The 15,945-nt window shown below is 41.8% G+C and overlaps 1 pseudogene; it reads right to left on the bottom strand.

Moving 5' to 3' along the window:
• Positions 1 to 2,038: 2,038 nt before the first annotated feature.
• LOC101406744 (glyceraldehyde-3-phosphate dehydrogenase pseudogene) lies at positions 2,039 to 3,424 on the bottom strand (annotated as a pseudogene).
• Between the last annotated feature and the right edge of the window lie 12,521 nt (positions 3,425 to 15,945).

Genomic DNA, 15,945 nt, shown 5'->3' with positions numbered 1-15,945 from the left:
AACTATTTACCCAAGTGAAATAAAAACCGATGTTCACAGAAAAACTGAAAAACCACTATACAAATGTTTACAGTAGCTTTGTTTGTAATCACCAAAACCTGGAAACAATCCAACAAATTGTGGCATATCTATAAAATGGAACACTAATTGGCAATTAAAAGGAAAAAAAGTATTGATACTACAACACAGATGACTCTCAAATTCGTTATGCTAAATGAAAGAAGCCAGATTTGAAAGACCACATACTGCATGATTCCATTTATGTAACATCCCGGAAAAGGCAAAAGTATAGGGATAGTTGCCAGAGATACACTGCTCCTTCACTTCCTGACCCATTCCCATGTCCTGCTGGGCCAATCGACTCTTTTTTTTTAATAATTTTATTTATTTATTTTTCCCCCAAAGCCCCAGTGGATAGTTGTATGTCATAGCTGCACATCCTCCTAGCTGCTGTATGTGGGACGCGGCCTCAGCATGGCTGGAGAAGCGGTGCCTCGGTGCGCGCCCGGGATCCGAACCCGGGCTGCCAGTAGCGGAGCGCGCGCACTTAATCGCTAAGCCATGGGGCCCTCCACTTTCTCTTTATTGGTGTGCCCCCCACTCCGTGCCTCTACTCATGCACCCCTCCCGTCCTACGGTTTAAGCCTCTCCATTCTACTAAATCAGTTCTCACTCCTCCATCTGCTTTTATTTTCCAAAATTGTGTTGACATCTCTTGACTCCTATCATCGTTTCTCCCTTCTCTTTAAGCCCGTGGATTTATGGTCTTTTTATTTCTTTACTGTTGTTACAGTGGGGATTGGGGAGGGAACAGATAAATACATATTCAATCTTTCATGTTTACTTACACAAGCTATCCTTTAATCAAGTCTATGACATAAATATAGTTTAGGAAATGGATATTATTTTCTCATGAAATATACATATATTTGAAGTTTATCTCTGGCCAACCTCAGAAAACATAGATGTTTACCAGACATGATCCCAGTAAATATCTCCATGCAAGCCGTTGGATTTTTGTTTCCCAGAGGAGACACTTTAAAAAGGTTGTCACACGGTTTCCAGTCTGACAGCCAGAAATTCCAACAACTGCCTGGGCTGCGGGCCAGAGTTCACGGAGGTCTGACAAACCAGTGGTTTTACAGGGGGCTGTGGGAGCTGGGGCAGCCTGCTGATAGTGGTAAGCTGGCAACTTGGCAAAGGAATTGTGGGTCCGTGTATGTCTATGAGTAGCATTCCAGTAATCACACTTATAATCAGGACCCAGAATGCCTTTTCATTATTTACATCATAATCATCCCCTTACATAAAAGCGTAAAAATAGTGTTGAAATGGCACTGACTCCCACAGGAAACATTCCTGTTCTGTCGCATCATTTTTATGGCACCTTCATCTTCAATCCCAAGTGGTCTCTTAAAAGGCAGTAATACTCAGATCTTCCACACAAAGAAAACTCCAGGGTCTCAGGAAGAAGCTGGGCTGGTATTTCTTCTTCTTTAGATGCCACAGCAAAGCTAAAGAACAGTAGGTGGTGGCTTTTAAAACTTCGGATGACACAAATGTAAATTACAGGTTGTAACATGCCCTACACACATCTTATTTTTTTTTTTTTTTTTTTTTTAAAGATTTTTTATTTATTCAGTTTTTTCCCCCCAAAGCCCCAGTAGATAGCTGCATGTCATAGGTTCACATCCTTCTAGTTGCTGTACGTGGGACTCGGCCTCACGTTGGACGGAGAAGTGGTGCCTCGGGGCGCTCCCGGGATCCGAACCCGGGCCGCCAGCATCAGAGCGTGCGCACTTAACCGCTAAGCCACGGAGCCGGCCCCACACATCTTATTTTTAACCGTTCTGTCACTGTTTATCTTTGCCAGCTGACCCTGAAGTTTTTGCTATTATTCTGTAATCTTATAAAACTATGATCTTGGATATCCCCCCGCCCACCCCACTCCCCCCACCCTCCAACACACACACACACACACACACACACACACAAATGATACTGGCCACAATTGTGCTTATGTGAAAACCCTGGGCCACATAAACCAGGATTTTCTTTTTTGGCAGGGGTAGAGTAGCCTTTATTGATGGTACATGACAAGGTAGGGCTCCCTAAGTCCCTCCTCTTCTTCAGGGAGTCTGGGGTAGAAACTGTGTGGATGACAGGAGATTCTGTGTGTCGGGGGATCAAGTTGGGGCAAGGACTCCTCTGCAGCTGAGGGCCTCTCTCTTCCTCTTGTTCTTTCATTGGGGCTGGTGGCCCAGTGGCTCTTACTCCTTAGAGGCCATGTGGACCATAAGGTCCACCACCCTGTGGCTGTAGACAAATTCATTGTCATCCCAGGAAATGAGCTTGACAAAGTGGTCATTGAGGGCAATGCCAGCCCCAGCATTGAGGGTGGAAGAGAGGCGTCACTGTTAAAGATGCAGGATACAACCTAGTCCTCAGTATAGCCCAGGAAACCCTTTAGGTGGCCCTCCAGTGCCTGCCTCACCACCTTCTTGATGTCATCATATTTGGCAGTTTTCTCCCGGTGGCAGGTCAGATCCATGACTGACACATTGGGGGTGGGGACATGGAACGCCATGCCAGTGAGCTTCCCATTCAGCTCAGGGATGACCTTGTCCACACAGCCTTGGCAGCACCAATAGAAGCAAGGATGATGTCCTGGGCAGCCCCTTGGCCATCATGCCACAGCTTCTCAGAGGGACCATCCACAGTCTTCTGGGTAGCAGTGATGGCATGGACTACGGTCATGGGTCCCTCCACAATGCCAAAGTTGTTATGGATGACCTTGGCCAAGGGTCTAAGCAGTTGGTGGTGCAGGAGGCATTGCTGACAATCTTGAGGAAGTTATCATACTTCTCATGGTTCATGTCCATCACAAACATGGGAGCATCAGAGAAAGGGCAAAGATGATGAGCCTTTTCACTCCACCCTTCAAGTGAGCCCCAGCCTTCTACAAGGTAGTGAAGACACCAGTGGGTTCCACAACATATTCAGCACCAGCGTCACTCCATTTGATGTTGGTGGGATCTTGCTCCTAGAAAATGGAGATGGGCTTTCCATTGATGACAAGCTTCCCGCTCTCAGTCTTGACTGTGCCATTGAACTTGCCATGGGTGGACTCATACTGGAATATGGAAAGCATGTAGCTGAGGTCAACGAAGGGGTCATTGACGGCAACAATATCCACTTTGCTGGAGTTAAAAGCAGCCCTGGTGACCAGGTGCCCAAAATGGCCATTTACTCTGACCTTCACCATTGTGTCTCAGGGATGCAGCTGGCACCACACAAGAAGATGCGGCTGTCTGTTGAACCAAGAGGAACAGAGAGCCAAACCAGGACTTTCTTGCTTGAGCTATAGGAAATTTCACGAAGCAATGGGGCAGACTGTTGATTACTACTTTTAGGCACTACTCTCTTCTTGCTACTAGAACTCTGATTTTGTTAAGTATGGGCTGGTAACAGGCTCAGGAAAGATGGGGGTCACCCATAGGATTGCCAGATTTAGCAAATAAAAATATAGGACACTCAGTTAAAACTGAATTTCAGACAAACAACTAATAGGCAACCCTATCCCCCAGGTTCCGAGGATAAACTGTACTTGGTTAAGCCAAATGTGGCAATCCCTTTCCCCCTTGCCAGTGATTGGTTTGGGGGTGGGCATATAACACAGTTCGACCATTGCATCTGAGGAGAAATCTTCTGGGGGCTTCTGGGAAAGATTTTCCTCCTTGATTAAAAACAGAGAGAGAGAGAGCAATGTGGGAAGATCTTCATGCTTCCTGCCTTCAGTAATCTTCTGTGAAGATGTGGTGCTGGGAACAGCAGCAGTCATTTTGTCACCTGAGGAAAAGACATGAGAAAGTCAGAGAGACTGAGCCAGAGCTCTGACAGTGTTGAACTTCTGAATTAGGTAGCTCTGGAATTCTCTTCTCCAGACTTCTTGTTATGTAAAATAATGAATGTCCTCACTGTTTAAGCCTCATAGTTGGGTATTCTGTTTATGTTGCTAAATGATTCAGCTGAAAGTATTTTGGATCTCACTCAGCAGGTGTTAAATGGCTGTGGTTCATAGATAGACCCAGAACTCAGCTAAAGAATCTTATCCCACCCAGCTAAACAAAGTTATTTTATTATAAGATCTACTGGCCTAGTAGTATCACATGGGTATTTCTCAAGTTCTCACATTTTCAAGAAATAAAAACCTTCCCATGGAATTTGGAAGATGTATGGGAGACAGTGATTCTTGCCTCCTATGATGGAATAGTTATTAACAGTTTTCTGTACCTGCAATGTCATTGATAGCTGCAGAGATCTGTACTGGTTGCATGGGGAAGAGCCAGCCAGGCAGGCCAATTTTTTGGGACAGACAGACATTGTTTCACAATTGTGGGTGTGAAACGGGCAACCTTTAGCCCAGAAGAAGTTGGGATTGGCGGTCCTGAGATAAGGTTAGCATCTACGGCATCTGTGCTGTCACATTTGATTACAATGTGGATTATACCCACCATTTGTTGGTTTTATTTCCAAACATTCTAAAATAAAGAAAATTTATCAAATGTTTAATAGCCATAATTTTTATGTGTGGCAAATATTTTTATTAAAAAAAATGCACATGGCATCTATGGAATTCAGACCAATAAGTCTCCCTTCCATCCCAGTCTCCTTTTCTTCTACTCTATTGTAACCATTGTTATGTTTCTGTGTATCCTTCCAGACTTTTGTATACAAGGACAGATATATAAATATGTACAACTCCTTTTCAAATACAAATGGTAGAACATAACACACATGAACTGTATCTTGGAGTTCCTCCCACATCATTACTTTTAAAACCACCTTATTCTGTTCAAGGGCTGCACAGTATTTAATGCATGATGTGCCATAACGTATTAGCCGATCTCCTACTGACAGACACTATAATGGACATCTGTCATGTTCTCTGGTTGGCCAGTTCCTTTGGAACACTTCTCATGTTTGTGGAAAAACTCACTCTCCAGTCTCCTCTGAAGCTCCACTGACCAGTTGCACCCATGCCAGTCTCCAGATCAGAAGTGGGCCCCAGGAGGCACTGGGCTTTGGGCAGCACGTCCATTTTGCTGGCAAGGGTGCAGTACAGCCTCTGGCTTTGGGGGCAACAGGGATTACAAAGTGAATTTCTGATCCAGAAGACACACTGGTGGCACTGGTGTGAGTGACAGGTGCAGCCGCAGTCAAGTTCTGGGCAGCAGTACAAATTGTGGCATCTAGTTCTTGATCACAGCACAAAGTTCTGTGCCTTTTACTCGTCATGTTATTTCTATATGTGGTTTATGGTTTTCTCTCTTGAGGTTTAGCATCAAGCCTATTCGCTAGCCTTCCCAACAATTATATTTATAATAAATAAATTTCTGTTCATCAGCCAGAGTCACTTCTGCTCACAACCAAGAGTCGGTGACAAACATTTTGTTTTCCTTCTAATTTCTTATTTTTTAGAAAAAAAACCTATAATGATTATCCTTCCATATACATCTTTGTGCTTGTGTGGGGTAAATCTGTGACATAAAGTCCTAGAAATGGAATTGCTCTGAGAGAAAATATTTGCAAAAGACACATCTGATAAGGGACTGTCATCCAAAACACACAAAGAACTCTTAACACTCAATAATAAGAGAACAAATAACGCGATTAAAAAAATGGGCCAAAGACCTTAACAAACATCTTATCAAAGAAGATATACAGATGGCAAATAAGCATATGAAAAAACATTCCACAACATATGTCATCACAGAAATGCCAATTTTTTTGTGTATGTGTGAGGAAGATCAGCCCTGAGCTAACATCTGATGCCAATCCTCTTTTTTGCTGAGGAAGATTGGCCCTGGGCTAACATCCGTGCCCATCTTCCTCTACTTTATATGGGATGCTGCCACAGCATGGCTCAACAATCGGTGTGTGGGTGCACACCCGGGATCCGAACCCTTGAACCCCAGGGCCGCTGCAGCGGAGCGTGCGCACTTAACTGCTTGCGCCACCAGGCCAGCCCCGGGAAATGCAAATTAAAACAAAATTACATACCTATTGAAGGCCCAAAATCCAAAAACATTGACAACACCAAATGCTGGCAACGAGTTGGAGCAACAGGAACTCTCGTTCATCGCTGGTGGGAATGCAAAATGGTACAGCCACTTTGGAAGACCTGCATATTGATGTTTATAGCAGCTTTATTCATAACTGCCAAAACTTAGGAGCAACCAAGATGTCCTTTAGCAGGTGGATGGAGAAATAAACTGTGGTACATCCAGACACTGGAATATTATTCAGCGATAAAAAGAAATGAACGCAAGCCACAAAAAGACAAGGAGAAAATTTGAGAACATACTGCTAAGTGAAAGAAGCCAATCTGAAAAGGCAACATACTGTAGGATTCCAACTATACGATGTTCTAGAAAAGACAAAACTATGGCAACAGTAAAAAGATCAGTGATTGTCAGCAGTTTGTGGGGAGGGAGGAATGAATAGGTGGAGCGCAGGGGATCTTTAGGGCAGTGAAACTATTCTGTATAATACAGTAATGGTAGACATGTCATCATTCATTTGTCAAAACCCATAGAACGTACAACACAGAGTAAACCCTATAAACTATGGACTTTAGTTAATAATAACGTATCAATATTGTTTATCAATGATAACATAGGTACCACTAATACAAGATGTAAACAATAGGGGAAATTGCTGCTCAGGGAGAGGGGATACACGGGAAATCTCTGTCCTTTCCAATCAATTCATTGCAAACCTAAAACCGCTCTAAAAAAATAAAAGTAAAATATAAAAAAAAAACTGTACAATGAGAACCACTTCATATCCACTAGAATATAAAAGATAGACAATAACAAGAATTGGTAAGGTTATGGAGAAATAGGAACTCTCATACATTGCTGATGGGAATGTAAAATTTGCAGCCACTTTGGAAAACAGTCTGGTAATGGCTTAAAAGTTTACATATAGAGTCACCATATGACCCAGCAATTCCACTCCTAGGTATATAACCAAGAGGAAAGGAAATATATATCCACATAAAAACTCATACATGAATGTTCATTGCAACATTATTCATTTATAGCCAAAAAGTAGAAACAACCCAAATGTTCACTCACTGATGAATGGATAAACAAAATGTGGTATATCCACACAATGGATATAATTAAGCAATAAAAAAGAATGAAGTACTGATGCATGCTACAACATGGACGAACCTTGAAACATTATGCTATGTGAAAGAAGCCAGTCACAAAGGATCACATATTTTATGATTCCATTTACAAGAAATGTTCAGAATAGGCAAATGCATGAAGTCAGAAAGTAGAGTCCCACCCCCACAGTGTCACTGGAGACTAGTAGGGAGCACCCCTCCCCCACAGCCAGGGTGTGTCAGCAGATGCCCAGTGGGGAGCCTGCCCTTCCCAGGGTGTCGACAGGGGTTCTGTGGGGAACCCGGACTTCTACTCCCACCTGACAACAAGGTGATTGTATGTAATTACAATAACAAGTACAACTGGCAAATACAGGTTTGGAAAAAAACACAACTGATTCTTGGCAGGTGTATGACTCAACCAGTGGGAGCCAAGGGCATATGACTGCTTTAGAGAGTAGCCTACCAGCTCTGGAATTTTGATGGGTTTTGCAACAGGTCAGTGTATTTTGCAGACTAAATGTAGAGCATCTCAATGTGCTAAGGTGGTTAAGTAGAGGGTGGTTAGGATTATTAGTGCATTTCTGCATGGAAATATTGCAAGTTAAATAGGCCTTCTGCATCTAAGCCTGCTTGGCACTTCGAAGTTATAGTGCCTATCCAAAGACAGAGAGAAGAACCCCGTCTAAACACCATCCATATGTTGGATATTGAGGACCCCTTGTGGACAATTCAGACAGAGCGATGGCTCCTTGGAATCGCCCTTCAGAATCAAATAACAAAAATTCACAAAGGAAACTGCATGGAAAGTCACACAGATCTTGTGCTTACATAACCCAGGAAAAACAGTTTCTATGCTATTGTCATCCAGGACAATCAAATTAATCTATAAATTTAATGCAATCCCAAGCAAATCTGAACAGGACTTTTAAATAGGAATTTAAGAATTCTGATTCTCTTCTGGAAGAGAAAATGTTCAATAGCAGCCCAAAAAATCTGAAAAAGATTATTGAGTGGGAATTTGCCCTACAATATGGAAATGTAAATATAAAAATATATAAAGCTACATAAACATAATCCAAATAGATTAAGCAATATAAAACTAAAGGGATAGGGCCGGCCCCGTGGCTTAGCGGTTAAGTGCGTGCACTCCGCTGCTGGCGGCCCGGGTTCGGATCCCGGGCGCGCACCGACGCACCGCTTCTCCGGCCATGCTGAGGCTGTGTCTCACATACAGCAACTAGAAGGATGTGCAACTATGACATACAACTATCTACCGGGGCTTTGGGGAAAAAAATACATAAATAAAAATCTTAAAAAAAAAAAAAAACTAAAGGGATAAAAACAGACAAATAGTTCAGGGGAATAGAATGAGGTGCAGAAACAGATCCACATATCTGTGCAAATGAAGCTTACAATAGAGGCAACATAAAATCTGTGACAGAAGGGTGGCTTTTTCAATAAATCCTGTGAGATAACTGGCTATCCACTGATGGGAAAATAACATTAGATTGAACCTCCTGCCCCATCACATCAGACATAGATGGTATAAGTAGTTAAATATTTAGGGAAGATAACTTAAAACATTTTAAAGGTTTTTAAACTATATTTTTAATAATAGGGTGGAGAATGCCTTCCTAAACAAGATACAAGACCACAAGACCTAGAAGCCATAAAAAATGGAGAGATTTGTTCTCACATATTTTAAGACTCCTGTTAAAACAAATACTATAATAAAAGTCAAAAGAGGGGCCAGCCTGGTGGCATAGTGGTTAAGTTTGCACACTCCGCTTTGGCGGCCTGGAGTTTGCAGGCTCGGATCCCGGGTGCGGACCTATGCACTGTTTATCAAGCCATGCTGTAGCGACGTCCCATACAAAGTAGAGGAAGATGGGCACGGATGTTACCCCAGGGCCAATCTTCCTCAGCAAAAAGAGGAGGATTGGCAACAGATGTTAGCTCAGGGCTAAACTTCCTCATCAAAAAAAAAAAATTTTTTTAAAAGAAAAGAGAGAGTGGGAGAAAAAAATGTTGCATGTAATTTTTATCCAGATTATATACAGAATTCTGACAATTATTTAAATGGACAAAGGATATGACCAGGAAGTTCACAGAAATAACCAAATTAAAAAAGAAAAAGATTGCTTGTCTAAAACCACAGTTTTTGGGGCCGGCTCCGTGGCTTAGCGGTTAAGTGCGTGTGCTCTGATGCTGGCGGCCCGGGTTCGGATCCCGGGCGCGCCCCAAGGCACCACTTCTCCGTCCAACGCGAGGCCGAGTCCCACGTACAGCAACTAGAAGGATGTGAACCTACGACATACAACTATCTACTGGGGCTTTGGGGGGAAAAACATGAATAAATAAAATCTTTAAAACCACAGTTTTTGCTAAGTAATGCTCTAGTTGCAATACATTTCTAAATGGTTTATAATTGCCAGGATGATTTTTTTTTTTTTTTTTTTTTTTTGCTGAGGAAGATTAGCCCTGAGCTAACATCTGTGCCAATCTTCCTCTATTTTATATGTGGGTCGCCACCACAGCATGGCTGATGAGTGGGTGTAGGTGTGCACCCAGGATCCGAACCTGCAAACCTAGCAAACCTAGGTCACAGAAGTGGAGCACCCTGAACTTAACCACTAGGCCACGGTGCCTAGATGTACAGGGCTTTAAAAACTATTTTAGTACTGGTAGTACACGAATTGTTCAAAATCAAAATGTATAAAAAAGTGTAGAGAGATGAGAGGTAAGACCCCCCGCACCTCCATCTCCTTATCATCCTGTCCCTTCTCACAGGCGCTCATCATTGTTAGTTTTTTCTATACTCTTCCACAGGTTGCTTGTGCACAAAGAAGTATTACTGTATCCTTTTCCTCATCATTTTTACTAGAAAAGATGGCATATTATATATTATTCTGCATCTTGCTTTTCTCCTTAATAATATATTGGAAATGAGAGCTCTGTCAATGACTATCGTACATTTGTAGATTAAAAAATTGTATTGCAGGGCCGGCTCCGTGGCTTAGCGGTTAAGTGCGCGCGCTCTGATGCTGGCGGTCCGGGTTCGGATCCCGGGCACGCCCCAAGGCACCACTTCTCCGTCCAACCCGAGGCCGAGTCCCACGTATAGCAACTAGAAGGAGGCGAACCTATGACATACAACTATCTACTGGGGCTTTGGGGGGAAAAAAATGAATAAATAAAATCTTTAAAAAAAAAAAAATTGTATTGCAAAATATTCACATTTGTAACGTTGACAGTGAACCTTTGTGATATTCCCCCTCAGTGAAGAACTAGAACAGGGTGGGTACTGCAAAGCCCCTCCCTAATCACATCATCCATCCTCTTCCCTCGAGGTAACCACTCTCCTGGCTTTAGAGTTAATCTCCTTGGCTTTTCTTTATGGTTTTACCACCTTTGTATGGGTCTATTGTTCGCAGTAGAACTTAATTCTTTTCTGTTTTGAACTTTAACAAATGGGATAGCAGTGTTTTCTTCTCTGACTTGCTTTCTTTTGATCAATAGTTTAGCTTGTGTTTTGTTTTTTTATAATTTTTTTCCCCCCAAAGCCCCAGTAGATAGCTGTATGTCACAGCTGCACATCCTTCCAGTTGCTGTATGTGGGACGTGGCCTCAGCATGGCCAGAGAAGCAGTGTGTCAGTGCACGTCCGGGATCCGGGCCGGGCCGCCAGCAGCGGAGCACACGCACTTAACCGCTAAGCCACGGGGCCGGCCCATAGTTTAGCTTGTTGATGTGTGTGGTTGTGGTTAATTTTTTGCCATTGCCGCATAGCATTCCTGTAAGAAAAAACACTAGCTCTTATAGATTTTTGGGTTGTGTTCAGTTTCATAGTAACAGAAGAATGTTGACCTTTACGAAACTTTTCTGCATCTATTGAGATGATAGTGAGATTTTTTTGCTTTAATTTGTTAATGTTAATGATTATATTATTTGAGTGTGTATTGTTAAGCCAACCTCTTATTTCTGAAATAAACTCAATTGGTGATGATATAGTATCTTTTTTATACACATTGCTGGATTCAGTTCACTAGTATTTTACGATTTTGCATCTATGTTCATGATTAAGATTGACCTATACTTTTCTTTTCTTCTTAGGCTGTTTCTGTCGGTTTTAGTACTGGATTGATGCTATTATAAAAGAGACATTTAAAATTTCATACTTTAAATGCTTGTTGCTGGTATATAGAAAACACATTCAGAAGAGTTCCCTCTTCTTCTACATTCTGGAATCATATATGTAGAGTTAGAATTATTTATTCCTTGAAAGATTAGTAGAACTCGAAAGGGAAGCCATGCGGACCTGGGATTTTCCTCACAATAAGATGTTTTTTTACTACTGTTTCTATTTCTTTAATGGGAATACGACTACTCAGATAATCTATTGTTTCCTGAATCTGTTTTAGTAAGTGATATTTTTCTAGTAATTTGTCCATTTTATCTAAAGTTTCAAATTTAGTGGCCTAAAGTTGTTCATCATATCTTCTTACTATCATTTTAATGTCTACAATATCTGTAACTATGTACCCTTTTTATTTCTGGAATTGTTTGTGCCTTCTCTTTTTTTCTTGATCATTTTTTCCGGGGTTAGTGAATTTTATTATTCTTCTCAAAGTCCCAAATTTTGACCTGTTGAGCGATGTGAAATTGGATTGCAAAGCCACCTGAGAGTTGATTTGTGATTTTCCAGAGATCTTTTTCACTGCTCTGCTTGGCTCTAAAGCAACTCTCCTTGCAGTCTCTGGGGACTGAAAGTGTCACCCTTTGGGGCCCCAACTTTATGGAGGGCAGCTTTCCTTTTAGTCTCCACACGCTGGGCATCCCCTGGGCTAGACTTCTGTCAAAACTGAAGCTGTCAAAACTGAAGCTCAATTTCACCCAGATCTGCAAAGGCCCTCGGGACAAAAGCAGCCTTAGGGTTCTCCCTATCTCTCTGGATTTCTGCTCTCACTTAGACTTGAGTCCAATAAATTCTTACCCTCACTAGCTGTATGATGATTTTAAGAAGTCTTTAAAGAACAATTTATTCAGCATTATAATTGCTTTCAACGAAAACATTGGTCCAGATATTTAAACAGCCTTAATATTATCAAACACAAATCTAGTAGTTTTCTTTGTTTTAAACAATATGAAATATCATTTTGGGTCTGTTTTAATGCTTTCTGCCTTGAATTCTGTTGATATACTCTTGAATTCTATTTATGTCTGATATTTCTGCTACTTCTGCTTTCCTTTTATCATTTGCATGGCAATTTTTTTTCCATTCCTTTATCTTCAATTATTTCGTGCTTCTTTCTTTTATCTTTTATAAGAGCAAATAGCTGAATTTATTTATTGCCAAATCTAGAAATCTATGACTTTTATGTTTTAATTTTATACATTAATATATATCCAGATTAGTGATATGCTTGGACTTATTTTTACCATCATTCAGCATTTTTTTAGCATACTTACCCCCCACACTCCTATTCTGTCTTTAATTGGATTAATCAAATTTTTTTTTGTTCCATTTGATTTTTTGCTGTAATGGTATGGGAGTGATATATAGTATTTCTACTATTCTATTAATTATCTTTAAATGTTTAACTCAAACTTTAATTTTTCTGATATCTGGTGTTAGTCTATATCCTGTTCTATAAAAGAGAAAAGAGAACCTTAGCTCAATTAACTAAGAGAATCTCAGCTCTTGGATTTTAGTTCCAGATTACATTGATTATTTGAAAAATAATCCCTCCTTATTTAGATGTAACAATATGTTTTATTGGTTAACTTGGTCATCATTCCCTCCAATAGTTCACTTCTGTTGAATTCACGTTTCTTCTCTCTGGAGTACTTCTCCTAGAAATTCTTTAAAAGAACATCTCTAGGTGGAAAACTTTGAGTCTTTGTATATCTGAAAATGTCTTTAGTTCATGCTCACATTTGGATGATATTTTAAGTATAAAATTCTAGGTAATAATGATTTTCCATCAGATGATGAATCCAAACAGCTTAGTGCTTGCAAGCTAGAACCTCTGCCAATGGCTTAGTGACACACTGGAATGGCTGGAAGGATTTTTGTCTAGCTGGCAAAAATGGTCAAATGGACTCAAGACCCTACCCACCACCAACCTGCCATGGAGGCATCTGCTTTCTGCTCTGTCATATGGAGGGGAGCCAAGGCTGGCTGCTGGGATTGGAGGCTGATAGGCCCTTTGTTTCCCACAGGGAGGGGAACAGCCAGAAGTGGCTTCTCAGAGGATGTGGCCACTTCAGGAAAAGAGAAAATCCAAGGAGGCCTCAGAATTCTGGGACCATTAGTGGTGGGAAGTGGGAAAGGAACGGATTCTGTGTTTGAAAGCTGGGAGGGAAGCCTAGCACTACAGTGTTTTCAGTGGGCTGCAACACATCAATAGGTCATGCATGAAATTAAATATATTCAATATTTCCTACCAACAAGAACTATAACAGAAGCATCAAAACCAGGAAATTAATGTTATTTCCATCTAATCCTCAGATCCTATTTAAATTTCACCTATGGTCCCAATAATTACAAGCCAGTAAAGATTACAGGCCAGTTATTTTATAAAATGTCTCTCAATTTTATTTTCTGATGTGTTCTTATGATTAGGCTCAGGCTATACATCTTTGATAGGAGTATCACAGAAGTGACTGTGTTCTTCCCATTGCATCTTGTCAGATAATACATGCCTGATTTGTCCTGTTACAGATGATGTCCATTTTGATCACTTAACTAAGATGGTGTCTGCCAGGCTTCTCCACTACAAAGTTATCCTTTTTCCCTTGTAATTAATAAGTATTTTGTGCAGAGGAAAGTGTCTGAAACCATGTGAATATATCATTTCTCATCTGAATTCTGACTTATTACTTACTTTTATCAGTATAAACTCATGATATGCTTTTTTTCATTCAATGTCTTATAATCCATTACTGTCTTAATGCTCAGATTGTCTCAGATTTGGCAAGTGGGAGTCCCTTCAAGCTAATGTCCTTCTGATATGATCTTACCATTCCTTGGTAAGGAAGGTTCTCTGCTTTCTGGCACAAGATGTTCCAGGCACATCTCATACTTTGGTCCCAGCCCTAGAACCAGCTATTTCTCCAAGAGGCCCTGGGTTTTGTTGTTGTTGTTTGTTTTTAGTGGAGAGTAGTATTTAGAATCCAAGATCTAGGCACAAAGCATTTATTGCTATAGGGCTGTTACTGCTCCTTGACGCTCTCAGTGGACAGAGCTACTTCCATCCCTATTTATTTCTATATCTATATAGATCTGTTGAAAACCGTGAGTGAACACACAGCAGTATTTCCTACTTCAATTCACCACTTCAGGATTCATTCTTGCTTTCTCCCGTTCCATGCACGTAATACCCTTTTCCAATAGTGAGAAAACACTGCTCACAGTATCCTTAATATACTTATTTGATTAATCGCTCTGCATGCAGTCAAAGCCCCATCACTGTCTCTTGCATATATGCCCTCCTCATCCTACTCAGGCTCTAAAACTACACTGGGTTGGCCCCTATGTGGACGGACGTCTTCATCACCTTGCCTAGCCTGACATTCCACCCCAGGCTGCCTCTGTGGCAGATGACCTCCGCAGCCTAACTGGGCTCCCACCTGACCACAGGTCTTCCTCCTAGGCAGAGACCCTCCTCACTGCACTCAGGCTCCAACAGCCCAGGTTGAGCTACTCACGTGTAGATGCCCTATTCATTCTGTTTGGGTTCTGATTCTCCACGTGGGATACACATGGACACACACATTGGCTCTGACAACCCATGACAAGCCACCTCCCTTGTGGATGTCCTCATGCTGCTCAGACCGACACCCTACAGCAAGGTGCCTCATGCATGGACTCTCTCCTCACTCCACTCCAACTGTAATTCACACCAGGTCTTCTTTCCTGTGGGGATGCCTTTCTTATGCTTCAACTCCATACCAGGTCACCACCCACAAGGACACTCTCCTCATCCAGCTTGAGCTCTAACACCCCACAGCAGGCTGCCCCTCCAAGTACATGCTCTCTCATCCTGCTGAGGCTATGACATCTAAGCTGGGCCACTCCCATGCATGGCTCCCTTCATTTCACTTGAGCTCTGAAATCTACACCAAACAGACCCCCAGCATGAATGCCTACCTTGCTCTACCCCACATAATGCATTTAGGATTGAATTATTCAGGAAGGGAAGGAAAGAGGAAGCGCTCAGAAAATATTAACTACATCCAGAGGTACTTTTTCATGAAACATTTGTTATAGTATAGTAATGCAATGTATGGGTGTACTGGATCATGATGTGCAATATATTCTATTTATTTATTTATTTATTTATTTATTTTTGGTGAGGAAGATCAGCCCTGAGCTAACATCCATGCTAATCCTCCTCTTTTTGCTGAGGAAGACCAGCTCTGAGCTAACACCTGTTGCCGATCCTCCTCCTTTTTTTTCCCCCAAAGCCCCAGTAGATAGGTGTATGTCATAGGTGCACATCCTTCTAGTTGCTGTATGGGGGAGGCGGCCTTAGCAGGGCCGGAGAAGCGGCGCGTCCGTGCACACCCGGGATCCGAACCCGGGCCACCAGTAGCAGAGCGCGCGCACTTAACCGCTAAGCCACGGGGCCGGCCCCTATGCAATATATTCTTACTGTGGGTCTCAGTCAAGAACAGCTGAAAGCCACTGACCTAAAAAGGTTCTAGAATGATGGTACAGTAGCATCTCTTTTAGTGCCTGATTGTTCTCTGGACTGCTGTCTC

Source organism: Ceratotherium simum, chromosome 11 (assembly GCF_057802395.1).
Source record: "Ceratotherium simum simum isolate JZ-2026a chromosome 11, ASM5780239v1, whole genome shotgun sequence".
Classification (NCBI taxonomy): domain Eukaryota; kingdom Metazoa; phylum Chordata; class Mammalia; order Perissodactyla; family Rhinocerotidae; genus Ceratotherium; species Ceratotherium simum.
This window is presented reverse-complemented; position numbering and strand designations above follow the sequence as displayed.